Source organism: Argopecten irradians, chromosome 10, assembly GCF_041381155.1.
Source record: "Argopecten irradians isolate NY chromosome 10, Ai_NY, whole genome shotgun sequence".
Lineage (NCBI taxonomy): Eukaryota > Metazoa > Mollusca > Bivalvia > Pectinida > Pectinidae > Argopecten > Argopecten irradians.
The window spans coordinates 38,999,136-39,012,722 of NC_091143.1; the positions used below are offsets into that span (position 1 = coordinate 38,999,136).

Here is a 13,587-nt window from a genome sequence, read left to right on the forward strand (position 1 = left end):
TCCGGAGCAAAATATAAAGGTTTCTTAAAAAACATTAATAACATCAGAAAATGCATACCTATGACCTAAAATAAGGTTACGACACCAAACATATGCAAGATTGCCTGCGTAATATATGAAAACAGTGGAGCGTCAATTCGCTGTTTTGCCGTCTGGCACAGTGATAGTCAACTACAGCGCGGTATTTAGGACGACTGCGGGAAACATAATACGACCCGTGTCATGAAAATAAACATTATATTTATTTTAATCAAATCGTTCAGAAGGTGATGATAAATGTAGTATTAACGCTAAGTTAATGTTTTTTAAGACTCCTCAAAATTATCGATCTTGTTTTACATTCACATTTTAAAAATTAAAAGCCGTTTCGGAAAGGGCCTTTAAGGGAGAATTAATTAATAATAATATATATAATAATCGGTGGTGGAGCATCTTTAATTAATTGATAATTAATGGATATTATTATCCTACTTACTGTCCACTGTTTCCATTTCCCCATGAGTACACCTCGTTAGAATCTGAAATTAAAGAAACCTCATTATTTGTTCGGATTACTTCAATTCTTCCTTTCTACACAGTTCAAATTAACACAAAAGATTCTAGTTTGGAAGGTAATGATTTTATGTTAAGTGTTTGCTTAATCATTTTTTCATTGATTACTGGAAATGTGGAAATTTAACAGATGGTTAATTTTGCGATTTCTTATGGTAAACCATAAACCATATGCTCGGGAGTAATTTTCGCAATCTAATGACCTTAACATTATTTCGTCTGTTTCTTCCTTAGAATGAGACGTGTCCCGAAACAAATGAGAAATTTTCATACTTTTAACTCTTCTTTATGTCAGGGTTCTGTGTACCAAATTTAATCAAAATCTGCCAAGTAGTTTAGGAGGAGTTCGCCCAACAAAGTTGGGTCTTTTAATATGGACAGACAGACGGACAACCCAATTCCAGTATACCCCTCCCCTAACTTTGTTGCAGAGGAATAAAAAAAACATATTTCTGTCTTTTTGGCATAAAATGTTTCAAAATGTCTTTTGGCTTTCTACTCCATTGTAAATTGTAGGTTCTGATGTAAACATCATCATGTTTTAATTTACAGTTTGTAAAAAGGCTCTAATTATCACCAATGTTGAAATAAACAACAGTATTTTGATAAACAGAAACACTGCAGATATTACAATAAATGCATATCTTTATTGTAAGTTTCATAATTTTGACAACCATCATTTTGAATCATCTTTTTAGTGAAAACCTGAATTCAAACACAAATGAAGCATTTTCAATTATTACCCCCTGAAGACACATTTAGACTCTTCTAAATCAAAGACTAGACCAGTCCATTATGAACTTTCATGGGAGAATAAGTTAAATTGGCAAAAATCAGCATACTTTTAGCATTGAGAAAATCAAATGACTTATGACCCTGTGGCATGGAAGCACTTTCTAAGGAATGTTTTAATTTTTATAAATGACGTATATTAAATCTGCAAAATTCTAGTTCTCGACAAATAAATTCTACTTTTATTCAAACAAGGGTTTGGAGACCACAGGCAGCTCTTGGGAGTGCCACGAAACACTTAGATGTGAGAATGCTAGAATTTTAAGGCAATCATGTAGCAGAAGAGATACACGATGAGCCACTTTGCATGTCATCCAACGAGATCTAAAACCGCTTTGCATGTTACGAGTTGCCTAACCATGGCCACGAGAGTGCGGGAGAGAATTTATCACCATCGCACTGCTGTGTGTATCGTTAGGCTCTGTGGCAGCCCGGCCAGAGATCAGGGCACATGACAGCCCCCCGGTCGCCAGATCCCCACACGTCAACAACATTACAACCCCGCGGCTCGCACAAAGACGTTATGACAATCATAATCCTACATCATGATTCGAGTCCTCATGGACTAATATTGTGTAGAAATTGGCAATAAAGACTGATCTTGTATGATGAAGGAGCATATTTGTCAAGAAAAACCATTCGGCCCAGCAATTCATTTCATCACTGAAATATTTAGGAGGCATAATTATCAAGCCTGATTCTCCACCAGGTCACATATTACCGGCGAACAAATTTGACACGGGCCTCTGGATCAGGACTAAATATTCGGCTGGCCATGTAATCACACCAATTACCACCTATAAAAAATGTACAAAGATAAAAGCCCTAGATATCTGCACTTTGTCACCAGCTCATAACCACTCACATCCAGTAGCCATTATCTCAACCCAATCTGCCCAAAATGACATCTCCAATCGACCAATGTGCATCCCCCACTACAGCATAGCAATCATCAAAAACACGACACATGGCGATGACTTGCAAACATCCCTATTGAATTTTTTATCTACTCTTTTTGGTCGGGAATTTCCCAAACCACATGATAAAGATTGAAAGCAAATTACAAGCAGCTAAATTCAGTTCCATGGAGAGAAAATATCACTGCAGATTATAATGTGTGATGGTCTTTATGGAGACATTCGGGGCTCTAGATGGAAAGACGAAATTATTATCAACTTCTGTAAAACATACCAATTCAAAATACTAGTGTAATAATTGCTACATTATCATCCTATCGTCACGATTTTGTCTACTGTCATAGTGTATATCTAATCCAAAATGGTACCTCATCATAAAATTCTACTCATTCTTAAATGGTCTTCTTAGTTTTGAATTTCCTAATTCTTAAGCAAATTGACTTTTTTTCAAATAATGACGATGGGTTGACCATCATTTACCATTCAATTTGTAGTGATAATAATATGCATAGATTTTTTTATTAGCATTTTTTTGTTTGTTGCTTTTTCCCCTTTTTTCAAATCTCATTTTGAATTTTGAAACCATCTTCTTCAAGTTACTGGAATTATTTTGCTTGAAATGGTGGAAGAGCTTTAACATACACCTTAATTGTTATTGCAACCAAATGCAAAAATGACATTTTTTTGATACATTGCTCTCCAAAATGTAAGAAATGGTTAAATCATAAAAACCCTGAAAACCAGCAAAAAAATCAAATTGAATTTCTTCGACCAAGCTGAAATTGCAAGAAAATTTTGACCTGTGTAAATAACGGCTATACGGTATCGTGGGATAATTTGTTTGGGCCAAAACAACAAGATCGAGACCTGGTTATTATGTCTGAAGGACCAGAGCCTGCTGCTCATCATCAATCAACTAGGTCCGTCGTATAATGTTGTGATAATTCGTCACACACGCTGCTTTGTCATATCATGGTATTGACAAATGTTTGTATGATTTTAAGAGTGTCATAAAAAAATTTTTGTTGAGATTTCAAATGTGTCTAATGTAATATGCATATAAAATGCTTCAAAAATAGATAGCAGTATCTTCAGTGAATTATGAATTTAATGTCTATTTCACCTAAATGACCTTCAGATAAAATTGAAAATGAGTTGTTAGAGTTAAAACAGGCCATTGAATAAGATTTATTGATTTGTCACAGAATTAATGGTACAAAATTAAAAAAAAAGGGGGAGGTATCTTTTACGATTTCTTAATACTACATATAAATTTAAGATTTCACAGCAACTTGACTTAGACATAGTGTTACATAATTAAAAAAAAGTTCATGAAAATATAATTGTTTTGTTTTGGAATACCAAGCTTTTCATTCAGTTTTGTTTTGGAATATCAAAGTTTTTCTTCCAGATGGATTAATTTGAAAAAATGAAAACCTTATTTTATATTAAAAGCATAACTCATATAAAATATAATTTCCACAGCTCTCAGCTATAATAAATAACCAATGCTTCAATAAGGACAGATTACATAATGATCATTGCATTTTTTTTTCATTTGGATAAGAATTTTTTATTATCATATTCTGACAATTGGCTTTTTAGTAACGTGAGCTTAAACTTCATTTACCCATAGCATTCTATTAAACCAAACAGTCTTCCTGGAGGATGGAAATCGTGAATTAGACTGGTACATTGTGTAAATATTGTAATTCTCATCTCAAATGATCTTCCTGGAGGATGGAAATCGTGAATGAGACTGGTACATTGTGTAAATATTGCAATTCTCATCTCAAATGATCTTCCAGGAGGATGGAAATCGTGAATTAGACTGGTATATTGTGTAAATATTGCAATTCTCATCTCAAATGATCTTCCCGGAGGATGGAAATCGTGAATTAGACTGGTACATTGTGTAAATATTGTAATTCTCATCTCAAATGATCTTCCTGGAGGATGGAAATCGTGAATTAGACTGGTACATTGTGTAAATATTGCAATTCTCATCTCAAATGATCTTCCTGGAGGATGGAAATCGTGAATGAGACTGGTACATTGTGTAAATATTGCAATTCTCATCTCAAATGATCTTCCTGGAGGATGGAAATCGTGAATGAGACTGGTACATTGTGTAAATATTGTAATTTTCATCTCAAATGATCAATCAAATCAGCATGTAATCGTCAGATCATCGCTAGAACTGGACATGGCTTACAAAACCTGTCAATTTCGGTCACCACAATATTATTTCAATATCAGTAATTAATCACTTCGACCCCATGACACGTCTATTTTTTCACTTTTTTTTTTTTTTTATGAAAGGGTGACAATGTGAGAGAGTGTGACCTTTAATTTGGAACTTGGACAATTGGTCTCTCGGAGTCGCGTCCTCGATCATTATTACCGACAAACAGGCCAGGACACAAGTGTGATTTTCCAATGATTTCCGTGCTCTAACCAACCCCTATGATAGTTATTCTTCAGTTGTGGTGTTATTTTGGCCCTTAGCTGATCTGGGGTAGGAATAGACTGCGCGTTAGGCCACCCATCTGTCAGGGAAAAGTCACTGTTCCTGTAAAACCCTAACTGCTACCTTTTAACACGTTCCTAACTCACCCTTGGCCCAATATTGAAATTATTACCATGTTCAATAGCTTAAATTGAATTAAATTTATCTTCGTTGGTTTCCCAAATTTTACACAAAAACAAAATGAATATGGATGTTAGAGCACTATGGCCGAGCCTAATAGGCTCTTGCCATGCAAAACCCACTTTTCACACTGCATATGCTGCACAGTGGAAGACCCACGTCTTAACCAAACATAATTAAGAACTAATTTAAATAAATTTCAAAATGTTGTGTTCATTTTTTTTAACAAAACAAATTTCATTATGCTTAAGTCCAACATCTGTATGAACAGAAACAAAGACACATGACTAGTGGCTGGAATAGACATTAAGCTTAGAAGCCTATCAGGTCACCATTCACAGATAGATCACACAGGAAATATACGGTAAATATTCCATGTTTTCACGCATGGAAAAAATACAAGTACTGTAAATACCTCAATAAATGCAATTTCAAATTCTTTGTACCGTTTTCGTCGTAATTAGCGCCCCTCCCCTTAAACGCCCCCATCTCATGGATTTAACAATGTGATGCCTCTAACATCAGTATTTTATCCCATAGTACAGAAAGATTTTCCATTCACAACTTAAAGTTGCTCCAGCGCTGACAAATGGTATTTTTTCACTATCAAAAACAGGAGCAGAGGATTTAGTATTTTTCTTCAGTTACAAAAGTTACTTACTTTACACCATTACCACCATTGAAAAGTTTGAGCTTCTAATTTTACTTAAAGTTAAAAATATTAAAAATAATTAATTGCATCCCGAAAAAATTCCCTGTCACTATATTCTATATGGAATGAAGTACTAATTGCGCATGCACCAATGGTGAAATAAATTATTTTATATTATTTTTTGTGTTAATTAGACATATATATACACGATTAAACACCAATTATTGTTCGAATGATGAATATCATTTATACTCCATCAGCAGTGGAGCATCTTTAAATTTTGATTACTTAATAAGCCCCCCCCCCCCTACTAGCCCCCGTGGGTGCTTATTACAGCGAATACGTTACTGTAAATACTGTAGGTAAAAGATTCACTTCAAATTACCCTGGTCAGAGCCAAGATTTATACAAACTCTTTACCTTTCCCCAAAAATCTTTTTTACCAAATTTGGCTGCAGTCCATGCAAAACTCCATAAAAAGAAGCAGGTTAAATAATTCACCTCAGTTTACCCATATAAAAACACCCATTCTCTCCGGGGAGGGGAGGGGGGATGGTGGTGATGGTCAAAGCCAAGATATATACAAAATTTATTACCCTTTTCTCAAGGATATTTATGGCTTCATGTAAATCTGGTTACAACAATTGCAGAACTTTTAAGACTTGTAGCAATTAAAATAATTAACCATTGGTTATCCTTTTTGGGCCCATCCCTCCTGCCTCAGGGTGGGGAGAAAAGGCGGAGGGGGGGGGGCACAACAAAAATGTACACAAACTTTGATTTAAAGAATTTTCCACTGTGTTAAAAATATATTAGATATAACTTAATTGTTTTTTAAAATTACACTGATCAGTTTTACATAGAAATATCCCTAATATTTATAATTTTCCCTGGTTGCTTTAATGAGTAATTCATATAACCGCTTCTTTTAATAAACTAAAATTTCCTGACATCAAACAGAGCATAAACAATATTCATCATTTGAACAATAACTGATGTTTAATCATTTATGTAAGTGTCTATCATTAGCACATAAATAGAGAGAAAATAATTTAAAATTTGCTTTTGGTGCATAAACAATCATTAGTATTTCATTCTTTATAGGGAATATTGTGACATGGAAATCTTCTGGATGCAATTAATTAAATTTTCTTATCTTGAAATAAGCGAAGAAGCTCAAACTTTTCAATGGTGGTAATCATGTAAAGTAAATAACTTTTGTAACTGAAGAAAAATACGAATTCATCTGTTCCTGTTTTGTAGTGAGAAAAAAAAAACTATTTGTCAGCAGTGGAGCATATTTCACAGTCACAGTAATGTCTCGCAAAATTGTCAAAGAAATTTCATCCCAGTGAAAACTTACTAACTACAATATCACTTTTGTTACAAGATATTTATGAATTTATGTATAATATCCCCGTAATTTTCTCAAATCATTTAATAGAGGAACTTTTCTCAAACTATTTAGAATTTTACACAAAACTATTTAAATTAAATGAAAATAAGCAAAGTAATTCAGATTGAGGCATCTATTATAGATGACATAGTCAAATTAAAATTATAAATTATCATTTTATGATATTAAAAACTTATAAAGCATGCTTCAAATCAATTTTTAAAAACTCTATACGATAATTGCTTGGTACATAATGTAGCTGGTATCGTTTCAATGTAAAATAAATCCTATCTTTCAACAAATGCAATCTGTCATTCAATATTTGTTTAACATGCTGGACGAGGTTTCCTACCAAGCTACACTTAAGTCCCTGTTATGAATTTATGGTACCCAATAACTGGAAACACTACACCAGCCAATATACAGATATAACACCACCAAAATTCTACAATTGTAGCATCCTAATACTTTACACAACTATACAGACAAAGGGAGACAACCCCTGTAAAATGATCACACAGAGTAAGTGCTACAACCCCACAACACAGCAATACCAGCCCAACTCACAACATTTATCATGAATACCAACAACTACCAATAGTGGTCAGGAGACAAATAATACCAACTAATACATAACTAAGATTATAATAATGTACACTGTACAATGAAGCCTGTGTCTTCAACCCCATCCTCAAGATTCCAGGGGTTACTGTCGCTGACATAATATCCACCCCTTGACTATTTCATTGCAAAACTGAAGGCTGTTCAGGAAAAAATAACTGACCAAACAAAAACAGGCCTGTAGAGTCTTTGTTTGAAGATTACAGAGAGAGCGACACCCAATTTCACAGCAACAGAGTCAACCAACTAACTTTTCCTTATACACAATGACCTTGATGTACATCAAAGGAGTAAATTACCCGTGACTTAGAGTGCCTTCACTTTTACTTTGAATTTTAATATCCCAGATATTTCACGATATCTCAAGTCAACAAAAAAAAAAGAATATTATTTGATAAATATATAGCTAATTTTTCTATAATTTGTTGTAAACTATTGCACAGTTTCTATTATCAAGAAAGTTTAAGGAGCTAAAATTCATGATTTTTTTGCATATTAGTAATATCTGATGTTGACAGGAAACAATGTTATAATTTGTTTTATGTCTATATTAACAGTTATTGTTACTTTTTTCTTCTCTTCTTGCCTCAAGTTTCAATCAATAGTTTTTGTATCTGAGAAATGTAGCATTTTTTAAATGGATTACCTCCCTTAGTCCATACATGTAAAATGACAATTGTGCTGTTATAAAGATGCTCCACCGCCGACAGAACATAAATGATACTCATCATTAAAACAATAATTGGTGTTTAATCATGTCTAATTAACACCAAAAAATAATATAAAGTGTTTTTTTACTTTTGGTGCATGCACAATCAGTACTTCATTCCATATAAGCCCTAAATGACCTTAGTTGTCCAGGGGCCTTAAAACTTGAACAAGCAAAATTCCATATTGAACATAGTGTAACAGAATTTTTTCAGAACGCAACGATTTATTTCTAAAACTTTTTACTTGGAAGTAAAATAAGAAGCTCAAACTTTTCAATGGTGGTAATGGTGAAAAGTAAATTACATTTGTATATTTAATTAGTAACTTTTGTAACTGAAGAAAAATACTAATTTGTCTGCTCCTGTGTTTGATAGAGAAAAAAATACCATTCATCAGCGGTGAAGCATCTTTAAACAAAAAATATGCTCAATTTAATCATGATTACAAAATTTCTTTTTAATCTAGATTATTAATGTCAAAGTTACAGAAAAATTCTTTTGGTAACATCAAGTGTCATTTAAGAAAATGTCAGAATTAATAGGTTAATTAAGGAAATCCAGAGTACCCCCAAAAAAATCACTGATTTGCAACCATTCAACTCACAACCCAGAGTAGGAGGGCTTGTGACAACATGTTGTGACATCTTTAACCATTCGGCCACTAAAATACATGAAGGAGAAAAGCCAGGGTATGCAGATGTACTAACCACTTTTCCGCCAAAAAAATCAACTTTGCCTACTCGCATTTAAAAATCTTGATGTGCCACACAACTGTCCAAAACCTCCCCTCTCCCCTTCCCTTACACCAACTATACAATCATGCCAATGGTTTCAGATTTTTAATCTAAAACAACAAAATGGCATTACTCTTAACTGAGTAGTGAATCTCATTCTAATATATGTTACACATATCTACACTGTTACCACCAAGTTTCATTGATCTCTCCAATAGTTTAGGAGGAGTAGTCATGTTATCAACAAAGGGACATTACTCTAAAAACAAGAGATCCCAGAGGGATCTTGGCGCTCACCAAAGAATGATCTATATCTGACAAAGGAAAGATGGATCTTTTCTCTACTTTTTAAACTTTTTCAAACATACTACATATAAAATTTGAGACAGATCGCTTCAGTACCTTTTGAGAAATAGCGGTAACAAACTTCAACTATCAAAATCCAAGATGACTCCTTGGCGGCCATCTTGTTGATCGATCGGTCCCAAATCACAATATGCACAACTAGGGCCTTAGGGGAACCTACATGTGAAATTTGAGAAAGATCCATTCAATACTTTCTGAGAAATAGCGATAACAAACTTTGAATATAAAAATCCAAGATGGCTGCCTGGCAGCAATTTTGTTGACCGATCGGTCCCGAATCATAACATGCTCAACTAGGGCCCTAGGGCAACCTACATATGAATTTTGAGACAGATCCCTTCAGTACTTTCTGAGAAATAGCGATAACAAACTTTGAATAACAAAATCCAAGATGGCTGCCTGGCGGCCATCTTGTTAACCGATCGGTCCCAAAATGCAATATGCTCAACTAGGTCCCTAGGGGAACCTACATATAAAATTTGAGACAGATCCCTTCAGTACTATCTGAGAAATAGCCATAACAAACTTTAACTATTGAAATCCAAGATGGCGGCCATCTTGTTCATCGATTGGTCCAAAAATGTAATATGCACAACAAGGGCCCTAGGGGAACCTACATATTAAATTTGAGAAAGATTCCTTCAGCACTTTTTGAGAAATGGGGATATCAAACCTTAACTATCAAAATCCAAGATGGCCGCCTGGCGGTCATCTTGTTTTTCCTATCAGCCTCAAAATCTGTATGGCACAAATAGGGACCAAGGGTAACCTCCATGTGAAGTTTGAACAAAATTTCTTCAGCAGTTCTCAAGAAATATCGATAACAAACTTCAACTGCCAAAATCAAAGATGGCTGCCTGGCGGCCATCTTGTTTTTCCGATTAGCCGCAAAATCTGTATGGCACAACTAGGGACCAATGGTACTCTCCATGTGAAGTTTGAACAAAATCCCTTTAGTAGTTCTCAAGAAATATCGATAACAAACTTCAACTGCCAAAATCAAAGATGGCTGCCTGGTGGCCATCTTGTTTTTCCGATCAGCCTCAAAATCTGTATGGCACAAATAGGGACCAAGGTAACATCCATGTGAAGTTTGAACAAAATCCCTTCAGTAGTTCTCAAGAAATATCGATAACAAACTTCAACTGCCAAAATCAAAGATGGCTGCCTGGCGGCCATCTTGTTTTTCCTATCAGTCTCAAAATCTGTATGGCACAACTAGGGACCAAGGTAACCTCCATGTGAAGTTTGAACAAAATCCCTTCAGTAGTTCTCAAGAAATATCGATAACAAACTTCAACTGCCAAAATCAAAGATGGCTGCCTGGTGGCCATCTTGTTTTTCCGATCAGCCTCAAAATCTGTATGGCACAACTAGGGACCAAGGTAACCTCCATGTGAAGTTTGAACAAAATCCCTTCAGTAGTTCTCAAGAAATATCGATAACAAACTTCAACTGCCAAAATCAAAGATGGCTGCCTGGCGGCCATCTTGTTTTTCCTATCAGTCTCAAAATCTGTATGGCACAACTAGGGACCAAGGTAACCTCCATGTGAAGTTTGAACAAAATCCCTTCAGTAGTTCTCTCAAGAAATATTGATAACAAACTTCAACTGCCAAAATCAAAGATGGCTGCCTGGCAGCCATCTTGTTTTTCCGATCAGCCTCAAAATCTGTATGGCACAAATATGGACCAAGGGGACCCTCCATGTGAAGTTTGAACAAAATCCCTGCAGCAGTTTTTAAGAAATAGTGATAACAAGCATTGTTGACGGACATTCTGAAAAAAATGTATTGTGGAGGCAGATGCCCTGTTTAATAGCAAGAATAAACGAAGATTCGAGTACCTCGCCCCCGCGCCCCTTAGATAGGTAAAAACCTAAGTGGGCTCAACAAGAGACTGTCCAAGAGAAGGAATCCTAATGGGAACGGGCTGAAAAACCATGAACCTGATTCTATGCCAAAAAGGGTGCAGGATCAAGTGTAGAAGGGTAACCAGGCAGAGCTATCCTCTGGCCCAACGAAAAGGCACGAAGAGTGAAATGGATATCACTCCTCCTACGGCCTGAGGCAAGGGCCGAGCAGGAAGACAGCTTAAAAGTTAAAAACATATAGGAGACAGACCCGCAAAGGCTCCATAAGGAGCCCCCTTTGACTCTAACCACAAGAGCTAGGTTCCACTGTGGAGTAGGCCTGTCCATACTGAAGCCCCTAATCAAAGCAGACCACGAGGTTAGAACTACCTCTCGCCTATCATGAAAGACTGAACACTGGCAATGAGCCGGTTGATCAATCTTCCTGCCGAGTACACCAATCACAGAAGATCATCAGCTTGACCTGGTAGATTGCCTGAGCGAGGCCCTCCTGAGATAGCTTCCACGCGTGAAGGTGATCGGGACCGTGAAACGAATCTTCCGTTTGACCGAGGCTGCGCAGGAGATGGAACTGAGATGAAGAATCATGCATATCCGGAACCATGGTTGTCTCGGCCACAGGGTCGCTATCAAAGGATGGAGCATGTCGTACTGTTGCCCAGCCAGGATATGAATGGATGGAAAGCATAAGCCTGGCAAGCCCCTCCCAATCCAGAGATAGCGCGTATTGTCTTGGTCAAACGCACCACGAGAGACAAAGAGTTTGCAGCTGATTGTGATAATGGTGACAGAGTACTACAAGGGCCACAAGCCATTACTACACTGGTAGAGTATTCCGTAGCCACACAAACCACCTTACAAATTGGCCTGAACAGTCGTGAACCTGGACTCGCTGTCATGGGTGGGAGCTGCTACCCCCTTGTCCTTTTGATTCCACCACCGGTGCAAACGTCTTACACGACTGTTTGAGAGGAAGCCACCATTTGACACACTGGAGAGGTCTTTTCAGGCTGTTTATGAGTAAGGTGACGTGTAATTCCCAAAATGGTGGTAAATCTACTGGCAAAGCCCTGACCCCATTGACAAAGTGTCTCGAGAAGGGGAGTACTTGAGGGCCCGAATGTATGCACCCTTCGCTGTCAATGTTTGAGAAAGATGCAGCAGATTTGAAAACCAAAGGAGCAAGCCCAATTCAAGTTCGACTAGCAATGTAAACTATAGTTATGTAACCATCATGGATCAACTTATGTCAATAGCGCTTTTATTAGAGAAATAGCCTGTTGAAGGCACTTTAGAAATAGATAACAGCCTGGAGTCATTGTGTATCTACTAATCCCCCGAGGAGGGAAGAAAGATAGGCTTTTTTTTATCTCAGACTCAGGGAGGAAAGAAGTGACAGACTATCTCGACTTCGGCTGTGCAGTAGACTGAGTAGCTGAAGTTCTAGCCTCCTTCTTCAAAGAAGGCAGAAGCGACCGAGTACCACCTCAAATTCCTTCTGAACAGTAAGTGAAGAGTCAATCCAAAAAGAGTGGCCCAGAAAGGGGGGCAGTCAATCGGATGCGACCGGGCGGTTTTTTCCAACAACCCAGACGACGGACAAAGACACCTCTAAAGACGGGACAGTCCAGATTACGAGCACACGGACTAACCGTCAGAAAGTCCAATATAAGACAGAATTTGAATGGAAATCCGCAGTCATCAGCCTCTCCATCTTGTGGTGGCTACCTTGGAGCCTGAACCCCACCTGTCCCACTTACGTTGCCGGGACCACGGACCGCATGCCCTCGTGAGCCACCAAGAACCAAAGGGTGTTGGACTCCGGATGGGATGCGGTAAGGTGGTGGGCAAACCTCCGCCCCGAGAATCGAGATACATCGGCCCTAAGTGCCCCGCAATCCCCAGACAAAACCTGCTGTTTGAATAAGCTTGACCGAGGTCCCAACGGGGAGAAAAGGGCCAGCAAAAGAGACAGACTCACCATCTGAGGGCTCGACTAAATGACTTTGAGACTCGGAGACAAACGGGACTGGTGGGACAGTAGTGGTTGGGGGGGTTAGCAACCGACCCGCTGACAGGTCACCGCGAGGGAGAGACCAAACCAAGGGTAACCAATAAGTGTGAATAGCCTGGGTTAAAACCGTAACCCTTAAAATACGGAAAAAACTGGCTGCCTGAGACTGGGTGGCTGGCCAAGTTGGAACCACCCACTCCCCAATCCAAGTGAAACCCGGACATTTATGGCCTGACGGCCCATAACGCCGGGATGCTGCTGAAACCGCAACAACCATCACGCAGGCTGTTTGATGGTTGCCCGCAGGCAC

At 37.5% G+C, this 13,587-nt stretch overlaps 1 protein-coding gene across 1 annotated transcript in view; it reads right to left on the reverse strand.

Moving 5' to 3' along the window:
* The window catches only part of LOC138333859 (uncharacterized), a 126,285-nt gene that overhangs the window by 100,605 nt on the left and 12,093 nt on the right, over positions 1–13,587 (reverse strand). The window contains exon 2 of the mRNA XM_069282493.1: positions 476–518. The gene's annotated coding sequence lies outside the window, so the exon portion shown is untranslated. The remainder of the gene's footprint in view (positions 1–475; positions 519–13,587) is intronic.